Source organism: Cephus cinctus, unplaced genomic scaffold, assembly GCF_000341935.2.
Source record: "Cephus cinctus unplaced genomic scaffold, Ccin1 Ccin1_scaffold0215, whole genome shotgun sequence".
NCBI classification, from domain to species: Eukaryota; Metazoa; Arthropoda; class Insecta; order Hymenoptera; family Cephidae; genus Cephus; species Cephus cinctus.
Window position 1 is genome coordinate 3,280,905 of NW_014332933.1, and position 22,151 is coordinate 3,303,055.

The following is a 22,151-nucleotide window of genomic DNA, read 5'->3' on the forward strand; positions in this document are numbered from 1 at the left end:
GCAGTGAGTGAGGACTGCGGAAAAGGGCTAGTGGAGTGAGAAGAGCCAGGGATGCCTGTGGGAGGAAGATGGTGTTTGAGTGGCGAAGGGAAGGTTGAGGAAAGGGAGTGAACTACGAGTAGGTGGGCAGAATGAGAGAGGGAGAAAGAGAGAGAGAGAGTGAGCGCGAGGGAGAGAGGGGAGTGAAAGGGGGAAGGAAAGGGATAGAGCAAACCAGCGAGTCGACTCGGATATGAGGGTGTCGCGCAAGCCGGTCACGCCGAGGTTTCCATGGCAACGACAGGCGATAAATCAACCCGCAACATCCCCGAGTACCGTCAGATAAAACCGCATACATATGTGTGTATGTGTAGCGACTAGTAACTGCTCCCGAAAAGTTTCCTTCCACCGATTTATGCTCTCTCTTCTACCAAAACTACCGGATAAGATCCTCTTGTTTTTCTTCCTTGTGTTTCGATGCACTGGATGTGTCAGGTCGTACTGCGCGTTTTCATCGTACCTTGTGCTACGGCACCTCCTGACTAAACATCAAGAAATCTATCTGACCCCTGAACCACTTTTTCTAACGATTTGACACAATGCGGTAAGAATTATAGGAAATTTATAGCAGCAAAGAAACCTTATCGATATTTATAGACCTTGCAATGCTATGTGGGTCGAGGGGCAATGGGAGACCGATTTCAATGTAAACAGTAGCTGGCGCCTAATGTCCTCCGAGCCAGTACGAAGAAAGATGCACGTTGTTGCTACTCGCGTTGTCTTGCGTTTGGGTCCGACTGACGTATTATGAGAATGTTTTTTTTTTTTTTTTTTTTTTTTTTTTTTTTTTTTTTTTTTTTTTTTTTTTTTTTTTTTTTTTTTATATGAGACGATCGAGATACAGCCCAATCTTAACAGATGTATCATCTCTCCTTTGTGTGACACCTTATAGCAATTTGGAGGTTATGAGGACTGTGCTTTGTGAAGTGACAAGCTTTGTACGACGTATAAGCTAAATGGGTTTGTATTAAAGAAAAATTAACTCGATCCCTCGTCATTACTAATTTTCCATTATCTTTTTTACCAGAATGTTCCCTGGAGAAAATCCCAGCGATTGCTGCAAAGCCTCGTAAACCTAATCTCGTTCGGCGCGTCACGACGGTGTGGAGGTTCTCGTGACGTCAGTCGACGCGTCATCACGTGGGCTGGACTCCTTACGTGGAAATGAGTAAGTTCCAACGTAATATAGTGTACCTACGCACCAGGAGCCAGATATCCTACCCTTGTTTAACTTTCAGATATCACAGGACACGACGTGCGTCTTAATCTAGACTGAAAATTAGAGCCCGAGCGTCCTTTGTAATATGCGTCTTCGATAGGGTCGTCAAATTTGGATCTTCCTCAATAAACAAAGGAAGGAACAGGATCTTGATTATATATCCAATATCTCTTGGACAATGAAGCGACAAATATTCTGAAACACATAACGATCTTCTGAAACAGGTAATTGTTTTTATTAGCATGCTTTCATTTCTTATTTTCAATGCAAATAGTATTAAAACATTCACGTGTATGTATATATTTGTTGCAAGACCACGTCACGGCTGCTTGTACTATTTTACTGCAGAACACATCCGATGATCAGCAGAGACACCTGTTGCTCTTTAATTTGACGTGGCACGTATAGTATCACGAGCCTATTCAAGTTTGAAAAATGGCTGATTCATAAGTATACGTCGGTGCTCCGTAAGGAGTCCACAGTACGTTAAAGATTTCCGCTTGAGTCGCGCAGCAGAGATAAACAACGTAGGCGTTATGAAAAGTGAATTTTCTTCGACGCTGTAAGCGATTGCGTTAAAGACGTCAGATCGACCTTTACCTAGTTGCACTTTGAGCATATGTAAACAAATGATAAAGCGCTCGCTTTGCCAACTATCGATACAAATGGTGCACGTGTTCGTAAGAGCACGTAGAGCGCAGTCGAATGGAAGCTCAGGAGTGTACTTGGAACTACCAATAGAGAAATTCTCCATCAGGATTCTCATTGGCAAAGTATTGCGATGTTCGTGAACTATTTATTTCGGAAAGTCAACAGAAACGAGACGTCACAGTCGGCAACGATAGACTCGTCATCTCGTATCTTTAACAGTCACTCTATATATATATATACATATACAATACAGCTTCAAGCTGTTCAAACCATCTGACGAAGTCGCATACTCATTCACCAAGACTAGCCACCTCATCCTTGATAGCAAATGCTGATCCAGCCGTACGTCTCATTCTACAGGGTGAAAATGAGACTGGGATCTCATATAAGAATCACTATGGATTCTTGGCCAATGAGAAAGGAAGCTTTAGGTCATTCGATGTGGCGTCATTGGTAGGTAGCAGCGGTAAGACAGTAGACAGGCTCCAGTAGATATTCCCTGGAGGAAGATGCTGAGTGGAAGGAGATGAATGGGGATCGACAGAGAGAGAGAGAGAGAGAGAGAGAGCGAGAGAGAGAGAGAAGGATATATACATACAGGGTGAAGAATTTGGATGGGAGACCCAGTAGTCATAGCGAGGGTCACGTTGGCCACTTGGTTTCGAGAGAGAGAGAGAAGGATATATAAGTGGAAGGAGATGAATGGGGATCGACAGAGAGAGAGAGAGAGAGAGAGAGAGCGAGAGAGAGAGAGAAGGATATATACATACAGGGTGAAGAATTTGGATGGGAGACCCAGTAGTCATAGCGAGGGTCACGTTGGCCACTTGGTTTCGGGTGGTTCAAAGTGGACGGATAGAATGATAATCTGGGAGCAGCTTGGTAGTTGGTAGGTATTGATCTGTCGGTCGGGTGTTACTGTGTGGTATGGTAGGTTGGTGGGCTGGATAGGTGGGTGGCTGTGCCGTGGTGGGCGCGGGTAGGACAGGAATGGGATGGAGGGACGGGGCTGGGAAATAGGGATGGCAATAGGGGGATGGAGTCGGGTCGGGACGCCAGCAGGAGCTATAGCCCTCTTCTGCTTTCTGTGTCGAGTGTAGAGACCGAGAGAAACGAGTATAGGCGAACGGACCTGGTCATGGGGTAGGATAGGGTGTCAGGGTGAGATTGGCAACAGAGTCCGCACTCGGCTCCACTCAGTTTTACTCCTCGACATCCTCAAGCCCTATCCCTGCGGGCTACCCTAACTTACCAGAGAGTGTACTGCCGGCGGATTGGCAGGGTGCGACCCCACATGAATTATTCGTAAATCTAATAGTTTCCTCGGCAAAGAATATTCTATACCTTATGCATGCAAACTCTTGCTCTTTCTCGCTTGCAAATTCGTTACCCGCCTTACCCCCTCGGCCTCTCGGCCCTTATATCAATAATCAATGCCCGTTCAAAGTCGATTGACGTGCCACTCAAAAGAGATCGGAGAATTCCTTTCAGCGAGAGAATATCGTATTAATCACTCTCTTGCTCTCTATCCTCGTTACTCCTCCTTTTGTCTATTTATACTGTACGCTGCCCGGCTATCTTGCCGTATGATTAATTAATTAAACGCTTGATTGATTCACACTCGACAGCTCTTTGGCAAGACCGAGGCTTGTCTATCCGAGCGATTCTATCCGGGGGAGGGAAAAATAGAACGGTTAACGCGAATGGAAAATGTTTGATCTCGTATATACAAACAGAGCGATTACTACCTTCGGATGCGTCCATTTCTAAAGTCAATATGTGTCGCGTATTCCCCAATCACGATCATCCCTTATATATTCACGTACGTCCGTGTATAGGTGCATGATGCATCAGCCCGAGTGATGTAATCGTTCGTTTCACGAAGGGTGGCCGAACAGCCGCAGGGGTGGTTACGTGTCCACGGGTAGCTCGCCAGAGGTCTCTGTCCGACACAGATGATTTGCCCATCGTCATATTTTTCTTAAGAAAAAAATAATAATTTTAAAAAACAAACAATGCGCCACACCGTACCGTGCAAAACGGCCGGTTTTGCGCTTCGGCAAAAATGCACAACGTGCATCGAGCGTACCGAGATCGAGTCACGATCTGATACTTCTTATCCGTGATCAAATCAGATGGTTAGGGGGGAGAGGGAGGGAGCGTGGAGGGCGGGGGGGGGGAATTAATGCCCCCGTTCGACCAAAACTTGACGGCTACGTCACGTGCATCATTTAATGGAACGCTCACGAGCTATTTCGAACTTATGTGTCATACATTCTCCTTTGCGTATAAATATCTAGATGCGTCCAGATGTATATACGTACTATATGTGTATATATATATATATATATATATATATATATATATATACGTGTAATGTACACCAAGAGACTCGCTACTACCTTTACACTGTAGAGCGTGCGCCGCGCGACACTCGCGCAACCATCTCTATGGGGTCATGCTCCCATATTCTCGGCAGAAGTTCTCCAAAGAGGAGGATGGGGTTACGGAGGGGGAATTTAAGGGGGTAGGGGAACACACACCACCGTATTACCGTGGGGTTAATTTATTTGAGAGAGAAAAGGAACAAGAGGCAAGAGACGAGGGGGGGGAGAGAGAGGGAGAGAGAGAGAGAGAGAGAGAGAGAGAGAGAGCGACGAACCAGTGAACAGAGTCTGAACGATCCTGGAAACCGGTTGGTCCGTCGACGAAAACAATTCTCTGCGCTCATGGACCACTCTGCGCTCTTCGATCCAGACCGGCTCGCTCTGCGATTTACTCTGGCACGATGTTCGCCAGTTGCGGCATCTCCGTCACGGGGAGATAGTCATTAAGGCGGAATTTTTATTTTCAGGGTGTCTGGATGCACCGTCGATAATTTCGTATGACGAATACCGATCTCTGTTATCGTATGGATATTTGTCTTTTTTTTTTTGAGATATGACAAATTTTTATCATTCAGATAAGACCGAGTCTGTCTTAGGACTTATTAACTGGGCTCTATCGACGCTTGAGAACCGTACCTGTTTCTTTGGTCGGAGGCTGCTGCGGTCCAGCGAATTTTTAGCGTTTCATCCAGGAACTGTCGCGGTGCTAAAAAAACATATGAATAATGGGATGACATCGTGCATCAGTATGCCGGTGACTGTTGGCCCAGGTCAAATTGACTTGAGCGTCTCCATGGCAACAACTACTCAGACTTCCGGCTGGTCGATATCCTACCAACTTGTATTTTGCGGCGGACCTCACCTCGAGCCTCAGCACTCTCTCACTCTCTCCTCTCTTTCTCTCGGTCTTGCTTTCTCATTCTCGCACTCTCATCCGCACCTCAGCAATTCTCTTTGCTCGACTGATTGCACGAGAAATATTTTGATAACGTGTCACTCGGCACTTACTTCCGTGAGAGTGGCTTTCTCCATTCTTCTTACAGATCGATCGAGACACAGTAGTCCATCCTGTGTCTCTGGTCGATAATTTCAAGTAACGATAAAGAGCATCTCTTGGCATGCTAACCAAACCTGATCCACATGAGCGCAAGGGCGGTTGGTCCTTGGTAAAAAAATAAAGAAAAAGAATAACTTCCTTCAAAAGGCATAAAGAAGTATTTATAAAATATAGGAACAGAGCATCTTGCGTACCGGAGTACAGGTGCTGGTAACAGACGGCTTTTACTCGGAACGACTTCTGCCGGTGTCCCGGTGGCGCGTGGACTCTCCTCTGTGTCTGCCGTGGAAGAGCGGCAGGTGGGAATGGTCCGCGAAGCCCACCAATTGCGAGCGTCTTCAGGATGTCAAATAAAAAAAAAAGACGATCTGGTCTTTATCTCTCATCGAAAGGAAAGCAACACATCTGACAGACTACCTCTCGGACAGTGCGAATCCTTTCCCACGACAACAGGAACAGTCTGCTACGTTCACGGGGTAGAGCTATTACCATAGGCAATACTTAACGTTAGTACAGTCCTATGGAAGGTTCTAGAAGCTTCGGGATACCAAAAATATGCAAATGATCATCCCCAGCCGAATTTACCTCGGCGGTAGCTTGTCTAGGCGCAAGGGGTTGAAATCGGTCTACAGGCTGGGATATTCAGCCAGCCGTTCATCCCTGGTAGGAGACGGCGGTAGTATAGACGGAGGCCATTGGGGCCGTCGAAATGTTGCGTCGCGACGCGACAACACCGACGCAAAAGCGCAGTGGCGAGTGGAGCGAAGGGTTCGGGTGAGTTGGGGAGAATGGGAGGGTGGGTGAGTAAAGGGTGGGCGATGGAGGTGACGGAGGTTCCAGAGGTTGAGGACGTAAGGAGGTGGGATCGAACGTGCGGGTGGCAGAAGCATAGGGTTGGTTAGCGGGTGGATATATCGCTATCGGGGGCACTATGTCGCGGCGTCGGCGTCGGCAAAGCTGCTGGGACGATGGGGGGGTAAAAAGAAGCGAGTCGGTGACGGCGTCGGCGTCGGTGGCGGCAGAGGCAGCGACGCCGTCCGACGACGTAGAAGCAACCTGGGTGGTGGTGGGTATAGTAGGTATCCTGCAAAGCGTCTTCTTGGCCGCCCTGATCAATACCCATCCACTAGCACCCTCGCGCGCCCCATATCCATGGGCCCATGCCTGTGTCTAACCCTCGAACCACCCTGGACCCCGCTAACACGCTATTGACCCTATACAGTTTACATCATCAGCTTCATAAAGTTAATTGAAATTTACGTATGCAGCATCGCTCTCAACATCTTTTTTTTTCCTGCTAATCTACCCAGCATCTTCGACACGATCTTACCGATAATAGATCCTGGGAATGGACTTGCTGATACGTTTTACTCTATGGTATGGTACGTGCCGTACTGAGATCTTATTCGATTCCGATACTATCTGTATGCTCCTGCGGCAATGCTATGCGCTTATCATTTTGCCCACGTCACGCAGTTACTGCCCGCTCGAAGGTTGCGCATCTATTTACTTACGAAGACCGTTACTAAGGTGCCGATCTCTTGCCAGTCATTGGCTACCTATATATACCAGCTATAAAGATACGCGAGTTGGGTTAGGCCATCGTTACGTTCAGTAAACATTTGTTACGTATATTTTTACACAGCGATATGCGCATGCGCGGATAATTTTTTTACTGCCATAGCAGTAGCACGTGTGTAAAAATATTAAACCAGGGAAAGGATCAGGATACGCGTGTACGCGGAAGGATATCCGTGAAAGGTATAACGTGTTCCGGCCACACGTCTAAAGTGGGTTTGACCAACGGCTCTGTGCCCGGTGTATTCGCTGGAAGCGTAACCAAGACGTATAGCGTGAAGGAAACGATAGAATTGTCTATGACACTTGGGATGCTTTTCAGGTTTTGACCGATCACCGATCAGAGTTATTCTTTCCTTAGTAAATACAAGTCAACCTTTACGTCAGGTATCTTAGTCTTACAAGGGGATCCAATTGAATGGCATTGATGATTTGTTTCTTTGATCTTTCATATAACGAATTCTTGCGGATGCTGTAGAGTGCTGTTATGAGATCGCGCATAGTCCGGCTTAGATGGGGATCGGTATTGTTACAGTCTGTCTCAGCTTGCTCGACCTAGACCAGGGCTCTAAGAGCCTGAGAGAGCAGACCTTGAGCGCGTTCCGAGGCATGTAATTTATGGGAAGACGTTCCACCGCAAAATGGTATGGGCCAGGCGTGACTCCGAGAACCACGTGTGCGTCTTTGTGGTTGTAGATCTATATGTTCACGTCCGAGGGCAGCACAGTGGACCCAACTTTTGTGGCAGGTGCCACATAATGGTACGTGGCACGCGCGCGCTTCTTCTCTCACGAGCTTGAGTATCTCACCAGGTCTCCGCGCACCTCGTCATCCTCGCGTCTCCCACCACCTTCGTTTGGTCCCCTTCACGTCGCGTCTTTGGGTATAGCCCTGTCTCGCTTGGATTGGACTTGGACTACCTTTCCTCCTCTATAGCCTGATCGCAGACACTAGCGATGACCTGAGACAGGTGCCGTCGACTATAACCACCTTACGTCTACCAGCAGCACCATCGCCGTCGCCGTGTCCTTCCGTATCGCCCCTGGCATCCTTGTCCTGGTCTTCTCCCTCCCTCGCCTCAACCTGCCACCGTTCGATGCCACACATGCCACACTGTTGTACTTCTCTTAAATTTATTTGTCCGTGACGTGCCGCTCCTCCTGAACAGGTGGCCCCTAAAAATCGGCAGGACCCGCCTGGTGCACGTGTCACGCCGCAAAGGTTGCCTCGCGATCTTACCGTCTATTACGGACTGCTTGTATGGCTGCCGCGAAGACTGCCGCCTTCTTCCTGTCTTCTGCCGGATGACCGGAGCGACCGGTTCGACCCTATTCGGCGATAATTTTAAAGCTGTTAATGTCAAGGCTCACTCGTTCAATCAAGATGGAATTGTCGTTGATCGAGTGACTCGATTTTTCGGAAGATTTGAAACCGTTTTTTTTTTCTTACATTCTGCAGTTAGATTATTCGCTGATTCTCAAGGATCTTCTTGCGTGATTGGAGGTGGTTTCAGAAATTTTTATTATGACAGATTGGTATATACTTGATGAAGAGTCGTTACAATTTCTGGCCGGGAAATTTGAGAGTGCTGGGTACCTAGGAAAAATATGATAATTAATTTTTTCGAAAATTTATTTAAAAATCACTAACACCAATACCAGTAGCCACAGTCAGCGCACTGAAGGGAACTCGTAAGGGGGTTAGTAGATAAATAAATGATTTCATAATATCAACGCGGATTTCTGTATCAACCAATCGTGACGTCATCCTAAAAATAAATATTCCCAAGAACCACGAATCCAGGTAAATCCAAAAATTTTTAATCTCGAGACAAAAACTTAACGAACACATGCCCACGTGTTGATACTGGAAACCAGTAGTTGATTTAACGCTCGCTGTCTCAAGGTATCGAGACATCAAAGTGCCGAAGACCACTGAAGTAGGATAATGATAAATCCCCATTGAATCCGGTTTAATATTTATTTGAATATCCAATCTCTGTAGTTTCCTCGTCGGTCCCACGATGCGAGGTGCATGCATACTGTAGCTATCATCATCATGCACGAGTATCAGTAATTAAAAAGTTCCTCGCCAATCGCGCCCTGTTGCCATATGAATTATTTGATCAGCAAGTGGCAATCGGTGCCCAAGGAATGCTACCACCAGGAGCGAACTCCATCTCAGGTTCTCCATTCTCTTTCCCTTAGGATTTCGTACGGTGGTTATAGAGAGCAACGCGAGTGGAACGTCAGGGTGAGTATCTTTGTCCTGCTCCTACCACGTCGGAGGAGGACTGGGGTGTAGGATCCCTATTGATCTCCTCAGAACCGGAGCCAGTGGCAGAGACTAGAGACTACGGACGAACCTCAGTTGCGCCGCGGTAGGAGAGTTCGCGTTGTCATGCGCTGACTTGACGCATCATTAATGTATTACAGAATAATGCCACTGAACCGATATCCAACCTACCACTGATATCCACTAGGATCACCCGTCATTCTTAGCCATCAAACCCCATACGTATATAGCTGCGTCAAAATCCCCTGATACCGCGCACGCACGCCCCCATTATTCAAACGCTAAGGATGACGAGCGAGATCCGAAAAGTACGTCACCCTATCGTATTGCATTTATCTGAGAATCTGAAATGTCTTGATACACCCACGAGAACCACGAGAAAGACTTACGATTGCTCTTGCGTGTTCTGGGGCTGTCCAACTCTTCGATGTAACTGCATTTACTGCTAGTAGACGAGAAACAGTGACACGAGGCGCCTCTGGTGACGGGTCTGGAACTACGTTGAAGTTTCTCTATTTGACGCTAGGTGAAATTACGGAGCCTCATATTTTATGTTTGTGTACACGTATGAATCTAGATGGTTTAACACGGGTGGAGGGAACGGATATGTAGGTGGACTTTCATAGATTCCTACCGATTGTGTGACGCTGTGTACTTTCTAGAAGCGATCTATCATCTCGTTTCAGATGATATGCGGGCTTCGATCACGTTCATGTTACTTAGGCACGGACATAGTTATGTATTTATCACTATGAAAGGCGGTTGCTAGATACTCTGTTATGTATGTATGTACGTACTAAATATCTGCATATCTGTATATATATATATTTGACGAAAGGTTAAAATTTTGTCGAAACTACCATCGTTTGGAGGTTAAATGGCTCCGTCTGTGATCCTGAGTAACCTCCTACTCCTTTATAACCCAACGCCTCGTCTAAAGGTCGCACAGTATTAGGAGGTCACGTAGACCTTTTGCCCGCCTACGGATAATCGTGCGCACGGTATACCAGGACGTCTGCTCATCTCTAGATAAAAACTCACCAGATAACCACCATGTACGTATTTCAATCTACGAACGCTCCGTACGTTCCAATTGAACAGATACTTTACAAAGCGGCTTCTGGAGACTCGCCTTAAAAAAGAAAAATCACCGTGAAGTGGGACGGCTCTCTCGACACTCCTAGACCGAAAATCGTATCCAGGCGAAGCGGAACAACGAGAAGTAATTATTCCGCGATGGAATACGAAAGTCGGCCTTAGGACATCTGCTTAGATTTTTCTTTAAAAACTTACAAGCACGGCATGGCACATCGAGAATACAATTATAAATAGTATCCAGTATCCATAACGCGTTGGTCGCTTTAATTTTGGAAGTGTACCGTGCGAGGACAAAGGAAACTATATATAGAGGGGAAAACATGCTTATCAATTTTGACTGTCTAACCAACACTGTTAATCCTTACAATCCTTACTAAAATCTGATGAAAAATAGCGTTCCGAATATCATAGAAAAAGGGCACGGCTCTTACGAGCTTCCCTTCTTCTGTCAACAGATCGCGCTGTCGGCGCTGACAGGAGTCGCTCGTGTGTTTCTTTGCCAGGCATTGGCACTACTGTACCAAGATTCACCAAGCCAGTTCGGCTGTATCGACTCGCGTGGCATCGCCATTCTTTTTGGCTGTTTATAATTTTTTTCTCCCTATAGTTATTTAAAGTGTAACGACCGTGCGCATGTGTTGTTTAGCAATGTTGGCCAACAGCCTGTTACAGCCCGAGGAACGGCTATGTTGCCAAACCGCTTACCGCCGTTCTCTGCGACGGTACCAATCACTGACGGAACTACAACCCGGTGCATCCGAGGCTCGCTTTACATTCAGATTACCAAATTTCACTTCTACGATCTAGCGGAATTACATCATACGTATTTACGCCTTGGAATATATATATATATATACACATATATACATAAATACATTGAACCATTTGCATTGACGTTTCATAGGAAACATTTGTATCTAGTATATTCGTCTTCTTGAAATTCAATAACCTTATGCTCTTTTCTATCCTTTAGCCTCGCTATCGTTTGATCGATTCTCATCGAACGGAATTCATGACGTACGCTGATCTCTACCAGGCTACCGTTCTAATCGCTGGCCACTTTCATCAGGCACCCGTTTCCACAGCACTTTTGTTTGCATTTGCGCACCGATTACACTCCCGACCAGCACATCTGGTGCAAGGCCAGAACCGCAACCACAGAATGGGCTAGAACGTTGCTCTAACGAAAAATCTAAAACTCCAAACCTAACCGATAGCATTACGATCATTGGGAATAAGTGGTCGGATGACAGTAGTAATGTACCGCAGAGAGTTGACAGCGTTAATACCGTTACACGGTATCGTCTTACGCACAAGAATATTTGGAATTCGAATTACTTACCAGGAGGGTCAACGTGCCAGCGTAAATGATGCTGACGTCACTGCTTATACATACTGCAACATTTCTTGGGATTCTCATACCGTTTCCAGATACTAATACGTTAAATTTTTATTCTCTTCCACTCACGTGCAGACGACCCTCTATGTTAACCATATCACTCTATATACAAACTGTTCAACTCTAGACTGATCCAAGGACCTAGGTAGCACTGGTCAAAAAGACCAATTCAATGGTGCCCTTGGACGTGGATTTAATAACGAAACTTCAAAGACGTCGCTGCCATGTGAACCAGGCCTATGATGGTAACCAGCAGCATATTCTCCTATGGACTCGGGCCTTTTACACCAAGTCGATTATTTTAACGAAGACTCAAAATCTCCCTGTCCGACTGATGATCTGTATTATTTAAGACAAGGTCTATCCTATGTAATACGACGACGCCTAGCCTCCTCTAGAAGTTCTCTGGACATTGAAGACTTACAAAAAATGTACACTCAGACTCTCTATAGATAATTCATATGTATAATAGCATTTATATATATATTGTACATAACTATATATACATATATTATAAGCAGATGAAGCATATACTTATAAAGTGTTATTTCTAGAAGCCTATATATAGATGCTCGACTATTATATTTATATAGCGATAGTTTGGCCGAGGGAGTATATATCCACTTATTTTAGTATATAGCTATATATAGTATACCCACAGCAATGCGATCGGTTACCAGCGCTACATTGAATCGACTAATTTAAATTTAAGTGACCGCCCGGGCATCGAAACTACATAGTCATACGTATAACAGCGACTGGTCAGCCTGTCGCGAAAGATCGGCTCCCTTCGGTTTTCCACGATCGGCTACCCGTAATTTTCCTCCTCGCTACGGTCAGTCGAGCATAATTCGTCGTGGCCATGGTACGTACACGTTACACCCGGATTCGCAAACTATGCCAATCGACGTAAGAAAACGTTCACGGTGGTACAAGTAGCGCTCCCTTTCTCTGCCCCATCGGTTGGATCTCCGTATACCTGTTTCCCTCATGAAAATGTCCCATGCCAAGTTCTGCCTTGATACCTAGCACAATATACACGGGCCCCGTGCGTCTATCATTAGTATCCGGAGATCGTAAAGTCGAAGGTGTGTACAGTCGATTAAAATAGTCCGGCAGCCGGGGATAGCGAGGCTTGAATTTTCGATGGAACAAGCGTTGCGACCGATGCGAACGATTTTGCGAGTGACTGTAGCTCTTTTTTCATTTTTCATATACTCTCCTGTTTTCCTTTTTATTTACTCAGGCTCGTTACGCCCGTAACGATTTACCCGTCTCCACGGGCCACCTCGTGGGCTTCCCTCGGCTGCCTATTCAGCGAGCAAGACGTTGACATCCCACGCTCAAATTTACAGCTCTACTAGCTTCGAACAAGTGGAACGCAGAGAACGAAAATTTTCAATTAGAGTGTGACCGTCCGCTGTTTGCGATTGTTAACTCTTTTTTTTTTTTTTTTTTTAGCGATCGAGACTCCTGCGGAGACGCACTCTATCGTGTCCTCTCATCGACCTGTAATCGTTCCTGTTCCTGGTGGGGAAATACCCGGCGCGAAGGGAACGAGACTAAGAAATCAGACTGCTCTCGGACTGGCTTATCCTCGTAATCTCATCAGCCAACGACACAGACTCATTCGTCCTCAATTAAACGTCAGTCTCGTGTACGTGGAGATCCGCCAATAGGATTCCAGAAGCGTGCCCGCCCGTGTAAAACGTTTTCTATGAAAGGATTCTTTGGTGAACCGGAAACACGAGGAGACCCAACTAGCGGCAGTGACTGGGCAAAGCTATTTAAGATTAGAAGGAAGTGCGCAGGAAGTCGAGGAGGAAGGGTCGCCCGCTCACAAATGCCGGCGCGGCCTTGCGCTGTGAACGAGCTTTGGTTTAAAAAAAAACAAAAAAAAAGCGTTTTGAACGCAGGGCGAGATATTACAGCGTATCTATTAATAACTTTAAATGCGAATGGCACGATCTACCGTTTTAGTACATTTACGCGCTTCTTCAAATTCCTTAATGTTATTTTCGACCTTACCGTCCTGAGCACGCTTTGAGCTAATTTTAACCATTATAAAAAGACGTCGTAACAGAGAAAATAATTATAGGGCATTATCTCATACAGCGAACTACAGTTCCTTGCTGTACGTAAGAGCAACGTGTACGCGGCACGTACCAATAGCGAAAATCTCGAGGTTAACAGCGAATCTTTTGAGAGAACCGTTCCGCATCCACGCAGCGATTCCGTAAACGTTCCTGGGGATTCGTCGCGGCAGTGCGAAAGTCGAAAACATTGCATTGCGAACGGTGAAACGTGCGTGGCAGCCTTGCGGACTCTCGGTTCTTAAAATACATTGCCAGTGCTTATACACGAAATTATTTTAAAGCTTGTGCTAGATGGATACGCATCCTCTCGTTATTCCATGAACTATACTTATTATAAGTAAGGGTATGTGCATAAGGTACAGAGACAAGGCGGGAAATTTGAAATATTTCTAAGCAGTATCATTTCTTTCACGAAGACGTTCCTATCTGACGTATTATAAATTCTTTACCGGCGTCTTCGTTGGATGGTTATCTAGGTAATGCTAATAGGAAACGCAATGGTGCATTATGGCTGTTGGTAGGACACAAAAAAATAATAATAGAGCAGTCGGGTCACTATGGCGACATTATCCCGTTAGGCTTCAAAGTATATTTCCTACTTGTAAGTAAGGACGACGCCCGTGCAGAAATCTACGCGTAGCAATGACCCACAAATTAGTACTTAGACGCCATCTAACAGTTAATTCACAGCTGACAGAGACGCGTATCGACGCCCAGTCTGTAGTATGTATTTAGTACACACTAAATACTTGTATAATAACTGGTTTGTAAGAGAAAAGAATTTATCAAGGAATTTCAATGCACCACGCGCGACCGTAGTCCCCCTGGAACCCTTTAGAAGTAAGAAATATGTACTGTCAGACATTTTTGAAAATTGCTTTTCTTCCTTAGACACGAGGAACACAGACGTTAAATATAGTGGCATTTTTTTCCTCGGTAGTTACGAGTATTTCGGTGCAGGCTTATGTTTCCCATTTGAAGGGTGCCCTAAATTATCCTGCTTTAACACCCAGGTTCCCGAATTAGCAGGCCCTTACGCGAAGAAGGCCCCACCTTTGCAGGCAGACAATAATATTGACAAACTCGAAGTAGACGTGACGACACCCGCTCGGCACGGTTACATTGTCGATGAATTTCTCGGTATAGATCGTTCCCAAGATCTGAGCTGACTGCCTAACCCCCACCCAATGGTAGCTACGTACCTGAAAGTTCATAGTCACCCTGTCTTCCTTCCGTCCTGAAAACAATTTTAAAATAGTCGTAAACTCTCGTCGACCTCATGTTTGCCGCGTTAACCTCACTCATTGTGTCTCTGCGACGATCCGCTCGCTCTGTCTAGCGGTTGGGTTACCTATATACAGGTATACGCGCCGTATCGAAGCTAAAGGAAGGACCTGCCATTTTCATCGAGTCCTACAAGGTTGTAGCCACTGAAAAATAATCCACTAGATTCAGCGAGTTAACCTGAGCACGACTTTCGCTGCTAGTCAAGGTATTTTCTATCTAACCTAACCTAAGTTATATTAACCAAGAAGCAACCGTTCAAACGTAAACGCTTTTCCCGCGTTTTCAGGACAGATCCAATGGGACTCCGTTGTCCCAGTGGAAAACAGCTGTCTCGTCGCGAAGCAGCCAGTAGCTCGCAAGGAGAACGGAAAAGGTTAGCGAAGCATAATAAGCCAAGGCAACCGAATACTGTCCGACTCTACCGCTTCATTCGAACGTTCGTTCGTTTGTCCGTTCGTACCATCCGCACATCTGGTCATCGCTCCCGCCTCAGCTATTCGTAGTCACCATACTCGCTACTACCTACCTACAACACTACCTACCCCTGGTGAGATATATAAACCACTCGCGAGAACAAACCACATTGTTTCATTGTCGTGTAATATATTGTTTTCTAATAACTATTAGGTATGGTTAGGTCTGTTAGAGAAGAATAGCAAATAGTTATGGGGGAAATATCGGTGAACTAGAATGGCTATGGTTATTTGTTGACAGCGATGGGTTATGAATAATCGAAGTTTTGTTACGTTTTATATTTATAGAAAAAGGTTAGGTTATCGTAAACGTAATACTCGCTCGTTTCCTTTACTAGGTACGGGTATAGTTTATGCTTTAAAATCGAATATGGATGTCCATTATGCTCGCCAGGGAATCAATAGTACTTCACACACAAAGCATCATCGACCTGACGCAACGCATAAATCAATGCAAAAGTTGGGAGACGCATCCGCCCAGGGAATTATTAGACGATGTCAATAGATATGAAAATGTTAATAGTAATTTGTACAGGAGCGATACAGGTGAAGATTCGGTAAGTGAGGAATTTCCAAGAGTTCCGCATTGCCATCGGCGACAGATGGCTGCTCGCGCAGAGGACGTTCGATTTTCGTGAATTCGGGCCACTCGATATCGATCGATCGACATTGCAATGTCTGTCGACAAAACCTCGTCCTCTCGCATGCGTTGGATCTTGTCCAAAAGAGAAATACAGCCTGTTCCGTGATCGATGACTATTTAATCGTTAGGACATGCGCCTTCTTACTTCAAGCTTTTATCGATCACGTGGCCAAACAAAAAGCCAAGATATCGCTCGCGACGCCGCCATCTAAGGAAGAGGAATCAAGATCGAAGACAAATTTGGATCGAAACGATCTCTCGGTAGATCCTCCCCACGATCGTATAATTGATCACCGAAATAGCGAGACGTCTGTAACTCTATAGACGATCCCTGAGAGTAGGCAGGTGGCGCCCCCACGTTAAAACGCGGCAATTTCAACGTTAATGATCCATACGTTTTAAAAGCGGTACGGACGTTGCACAAGGAAGATTTAACGGGAGGCAGAAAGGGAATGAGATATCATGCAGGATGTGAGTGCATAATAAGTTAAAAAATGTTCCTCTGTATATCGCTGTCATTACGTGTGAGAACCGTGAACCGTATTGAATATTAAACCAATAAACAGAAGGACCAGTTACAGATGGTCGGGGACACTTGGCAACGCCGCGTCAGGGCAGTCTCGTTCGCAGTGGCGCTTTGCCGTAGGGGGAGGAAGCTATGGCAGCAGGGTTGCAATGGTGGGGATGAGAACGAGAAACTGAGGGGTGGGGTTGAGCGTGTCTGGAGGGGATAGAGCACAAGTACAGTGAGTACTATGAGCAGCTCGAGTCGTGCGAACGTACGTATTCATCTACTGGGTGTCCCGAATTTTCAACGAATGACCTCCACGGGGTGTCTGCGGCACCCTTAATCGACGCGACGTTCCTGATTCCTCTGCGTGCCTCATTCGTCCCCGCTCGGCTGACTCGCAGCCCTTCTAGAACGTTCGGTGCTGCCGCCTACCGGGAAGAATTTCTAACTGACGCGGTCGAACCCTCAGCGCGCAGGAATTTCAAAAAGCTACAAAGCCGTGCGGCCCCAAGCTATCCGTTTGTTTGTAAAGGATATACGATGATACCTATTAGGAAGGAGCCACGTTTTGACAGCGATATCCATCGTCCGGGAAATTTGCGGATATTATTCTTGTTCTAAATTAAGATCCGTTTGGACCATCGTGGAAACATTGACGAATAGACAGGCTAGCAAATAGCCCTCGTTTGAAGTTTCCAAGGCCCTGAGTATTCTCCGACGCTGCTGTATACGTGATTAAAGTGGATGCGTTTTTCAGATTTCCTTTCAGGCTAATCACCTACGTCGTATAACCTTACAGAAGCCCCCTGGATGTATCAGCACGTGCGCCTATGTGCTATTCAGAATGAGTCGCGCGACTCCACCTCCGACCGACCGAGTACATATACTCGATTTAGTGGTAGGGTCTTGGGGAAGGGCGCGGAATTCAAACTATTGACTCTCGGCTGCATGGACGGTAGGAAGGTGCGCGCGAATACCGCGACCTCTTCTCCCCGACACCATTCAGACGTTTCTCACATCGTCAGCGGCCGCCTGCATCCGCTCAGGCCGGAGACCTTACACGAGTGTACGTGGCGCGTTCAGCAAAACTTGACGATTCCCTTTTATCGGGCGAACGGTTCCTTGGACAAAGGAAATCCCATACCGGTGGGCATCCCACCGCGCGTGTACTATACACTCGGAGCGAGAACCAACTATATACACATGCTCGCACGTATTTAGCTGTCACAGAACTCACAGATGATCTCTCTCATATACCATAGCCACACGGTATACCTATATAGAAGCCTAACGGCAGCAGGTAAAACCGCCTTAAGAAGTTTGTTTGATTCCTCGTCCTTGCAAGCCACCCTGTATTGTATACAAGCGACTACACTCCATAGTGGAAGAGCCATGAGGACCATTGGTGGCAGAGTTCAGAGAGCGAGAGAGAGTGAGACAGAGACAAAGAGCGAGCAAGAGGGACCGAGAGGGGGGCGGGCGCGCGCGCTTACCGTATCGAGTCGGGGATGGATGGTGGATCCGACAGTGGCGTAAGGGGCCGCCGTGACTGTAGGCAAAGAGAAGTAGCAGGGGGCATGAGGCCATGGCACTTGGGGCAAGGGAGATCAGGGAGGGATCGGCCGAGGTAGAATGGTAAGAGGGGCCTGGTGAGATGGGAGGGCGTCGGCGTCGGCGTCGACGGCAGCGGCAGCGCCAGTGGCAACGATACCGACGGCGTCCAAAGGACGCGTGGAGGGGGACGCGCGACGTCGGACAGTAGAAGGGAGAGAGGTGAAAGAGGGGGGTCAGGCGCGACGTCGATGGGAAGGTCACGCACCGTAGTCGCCACACTATTTAAATAATGTATTATTTCTATCTGGGCGCGTACTATCCCAAGACTCCCAAGAGATCCTCAAGAGATCCGTCGACTTGAATTCTCTTGGTTTCTCCTCCACCTTCTCTTCTCTCTCTCTCTCTCTCTCTCTCTCTCTCTCTCTCTCTCTCACGCTGGACCCTCCTACCTAGACTGCCTCTACTCCGCTCACTCTTTTCTTCATCTTCAACGCAGCTTACTCCACGGCGTCCTCGTGGGACGTCCTGAGGCCAGACACAACCTGACCGCCCTGAGTCAAGCCGATAGATGGATTTTGGATACTGTCATTCCTATGGAATGCAAATCGTTAATACTGGGTGACGTTGATCTAAATAAGGACCAAACCTGTCTAAACAACATCAATCGTCTCCAATGCTTTATGGGCGCTGCTATAACGATCCCGCACAGCACGTACGAGTACTCGGTGAGAATCTACAGTGATACTCAACATCGGAAATTACTTCTGGATTCCTCAGGTTCTCCTGGTGCCAGTCAGGGTTCTGGTTCTAGACCCTCTGAAATGATTTCCTTGCGACGAATCTAACTCGACGCCTGTCTCCTAGTACCTGCCTAATGGCTATGTGGTTACGTACACGTACTCCAGTTACTGTACACTGTGTATACTTTGTACGGATATACTATCCTTGTTTCACTGATGCAAGACACCGTTGAGATCACGATAGTCCGCAAGACTAAATGTCCTCGTCGTTGGGAGAAACGTTCAGAGCTTGTGTCGACTGCTTGTGCAATTGTCATGCTACTCTTATGCCAGGTGTATACTATAGTCTGTTTCTACTTCAAAAAACTCTATTCTACTTCACTACCGGTAGAAGACCCCTTTCTCGTCTCTTGTTGACGTTATTCTCAAGACCGACGCCGGCTGCGGATATTGTCGCTGAGATTTTTATCGATCCGGGAACCGTGACGTATCGATGATTCTCAATTTTCTCTTCCCACTCATTACTCAAGCTTTAATTGCCCTTTCGAGATATCCCCCAGCAAGACTTCGAGTAGCTGTTTGATATGACGCTTGATTTTATGAAATTCCAAATACGTCAGCGGCGCTGTAAATTTAATCATTTCATTTTTATACATAGTGGCAAGGTCATTCCTTGGTTCTATGTGTATACCGTTGCTATATCTGTATCGTTTTACGAACGAGAGTTTCGGTACAGGAGAAAGTAAACCGCAGCAATATCCATTGAAGCGATACCGTTCCTGTGAGAGTGGATGTAGCAACAATGACGACAGGATTCGATTTATCTGTAAAATTGAAGTTTTATTAATTTTGAAAAAAAAAACTTTTTAAATAAATTTTTCTTTTATGACTCACTTTTTTATGTACTCTGATATTTTTTAATCATTTTTTAAGGAACTCGCAACACTTTCTTCATTGAAATGATTCTGCGAGGAACAATCGATACCAAGAAAAATCAATCGATACTTCCCAATCGCGATTAGAATCCGTCGATCCTTTCACTTTATCCGTAACGAGGCGCTACCTCGTATGACAATCATAAGAACCGCCTTAAAAAGGACATTCTCCTCTCGCCGCAGTTACGTCGAAAGTCTCAGCGAGGACAGCGATCCATAACGCGGAGAGATCCATTGGCACTCTTGACAGTTTTCTCATGCCGTGGACTTTCACGTGCGCCAATCATCTCTAGCGTTTCAATCATCTCGAAGCGGAAGTGGGAAACTGAGGAAAGAGAGGGGAAAATATAGTCACGAACAATAGAAAAAACAAAAGCCAAGGATTCCTTTCGAGTTCGACGATCCTAAATTCTTTCGACGTTCAATCATCACCAATGAGATATTACACGAGCTGTCTCAGTATCATCTAGATAATTGTTCTGGCCATCTTGCGAACAACAGTGTTAACATTGATTGCGAATGGTGATCAATACCCAGTAGCGAGCTATCACACGCGCCATAAGGGTTCTATTTTCCCCACGCCATACTACGCCACGCGACACGTGAGCTTCCGTTAACAGTGGACAATGAAATTACTTCGGCACGTATCGCCCCGTATTGATCCATTCGCCACTATACTTTAAGCAGTCCGTCACGCAGTTTCCAGCCGGTGACAAGTGAAGAAAAAAAATTACCGTTTCTCTCTTATCCTTTTTTCTTCTTATTGTCGGTACGAGCGCGTCTTACTACTAATCTTGTTGTTATCCATATCGATGGCTGTATATAGATATAGACACCGCATAGAGTCCTGGTGCGCACGTCGCCCAGACGCCACTGGATGGACGGTGCCTCCTACGCTCAGCATTGCAAGGTTGAGTTACGGCGCCGCCTGTTTTATTGGCTCCTCGAAGAGGCACTGCATTCTTTCCAGTTCGAACTGTACCAAAGTGCACTGAATGTACTGCCGGCATCGAGCTGGCACGCACGAGCAGTTTCGTACCGTTATTACCAGAGCTTTGTTTATTCCCCACTTCCTTCCGTGTCTCTTGAAACTATTAAAAAGATTATTTATTTATAAATACTCTTAATGTTTCTTAAAACGTGTCTTCGTCGAGTCTTACTGATCATTCGGAAATGACAGTTCACTGTTTCGATGGTTAGGATTCCGCGCGTGAGCTGTCGGTAACTGGTAAGAACTGTTTTATCGACTGTTCAAGTAGCTTAGACATTCACCACTTTAAAACGAATTCTGTAACGTACTTTCTGTCGTTCTGTCGAGTGCACGTCCTGTGTACGAGACTGAAGCGAGTTAAGCCGCGTTCTCAGACACTGCTTGGATAGCAGAGTTTCGCTTGGCTGATCTTTCGATTGCGGGAAAGTGCTCGATATACGGTCGAGCAGTACGTTCGATGCACGTGCCGCTTACAAATACTAGACGCTCCGACGGGATCTTACTAATCTTCAAGTGGCAGTTGCGTAGACATTCACATAGACGATATAATCCTCAGGAACTTCATCGATCAAATCCAATGTCTGCATAATATAGGATAAGATGTTCGTATCGTTTTCCGTAAATTTCCTACCGCTCTCTATCTCCGGTGTCTTAGAGTACTTACTCGAGAGACGTCTCCGGTGCTCGTTATGAATTCTATCTATGACGGAATACGAGAAAATTCTAGAATCCATATCTCTCATTTATGTAAGTTGTAATATCATATTTTTACCCTGCGATTACGCTATACCGGTAACTCCGTATCAGTACACAGTACAGAGGATAGCCATACGCACTTATTGCTATAGCATAGCAGTGTGTACGTGTTTATAAAGCAACGCATAAATCCTACGATTCTTTTACAACTTTCTAAATACAGCGACAGTCGATTTGCTGACCTTATTTTCCGGACAGGTTACTTTATTTACCGTGCCGTTCTGTCCATTTACAGATGCCGCAAGTTCTACTGAAATTTTTCTGCATCCTCACCAATCGCGCTGCGTCGCTCGCTCATGAAATCGTATATCCTTATATCCAAATCAGCTCGTGACCCGCACTCCCCTACCAGAACTACCATAACTGGATTCCATTGGACCTTTCTACGGGCTGGTATGTACAACAACGATACAACAGAATATATACGTATGTCTAAGATTGG

At 46.1% G+C, this 22,151-nt stretch overlaps 2 long non-coding RNA genes across 7 annotated transcripts in view; one reads left to right on the forward strand and one right to left on the reverse strand.

Moving 5' to 3' along the window:
• LOC107265420 overlaps nt 1-18,301 on the forward strand; it is a 20,554-nt gene extending 2,253 nt beyond the window's left edge. Inside the window, exons 2-6 of one of the 6 annotated variants that reach the window (XR_003059028.1) lie at nt 869-999; nt 1,067-1,207; nt 1,278-1,482; nt 13,185-15,311; nt 15,393-18,301. This is a non-coding gene — a long non-coding RNA (uncharacterized LOC107265420). The other 5 variants (XR_003059029.1, XR_003059030.1, XR_003059031.1 and 2 more) reach the window with 5 other exon arrangements.
• Nucleotides 18,302-19,584: 1,283 nt separating this feature from the next.
• LOC112493981 lies at nt 19,585-20,878 on the reverse strand. The gene is made up of 4 exons (XR_003059033.1): nt 20,697-20,878; nt 19,922-20,287; nt 19,719-19,851; nt 19,585-19,652 (listed from the first exon to the last, which is right to left on the reverse strand). It is a non-coding gene; the product is annotated as an uncharacterized LOC112493981 (long non-coding RNA).
• Between the last annotated feature and the right edge of the window lie 1,273 nt (nt 20,879-22,151).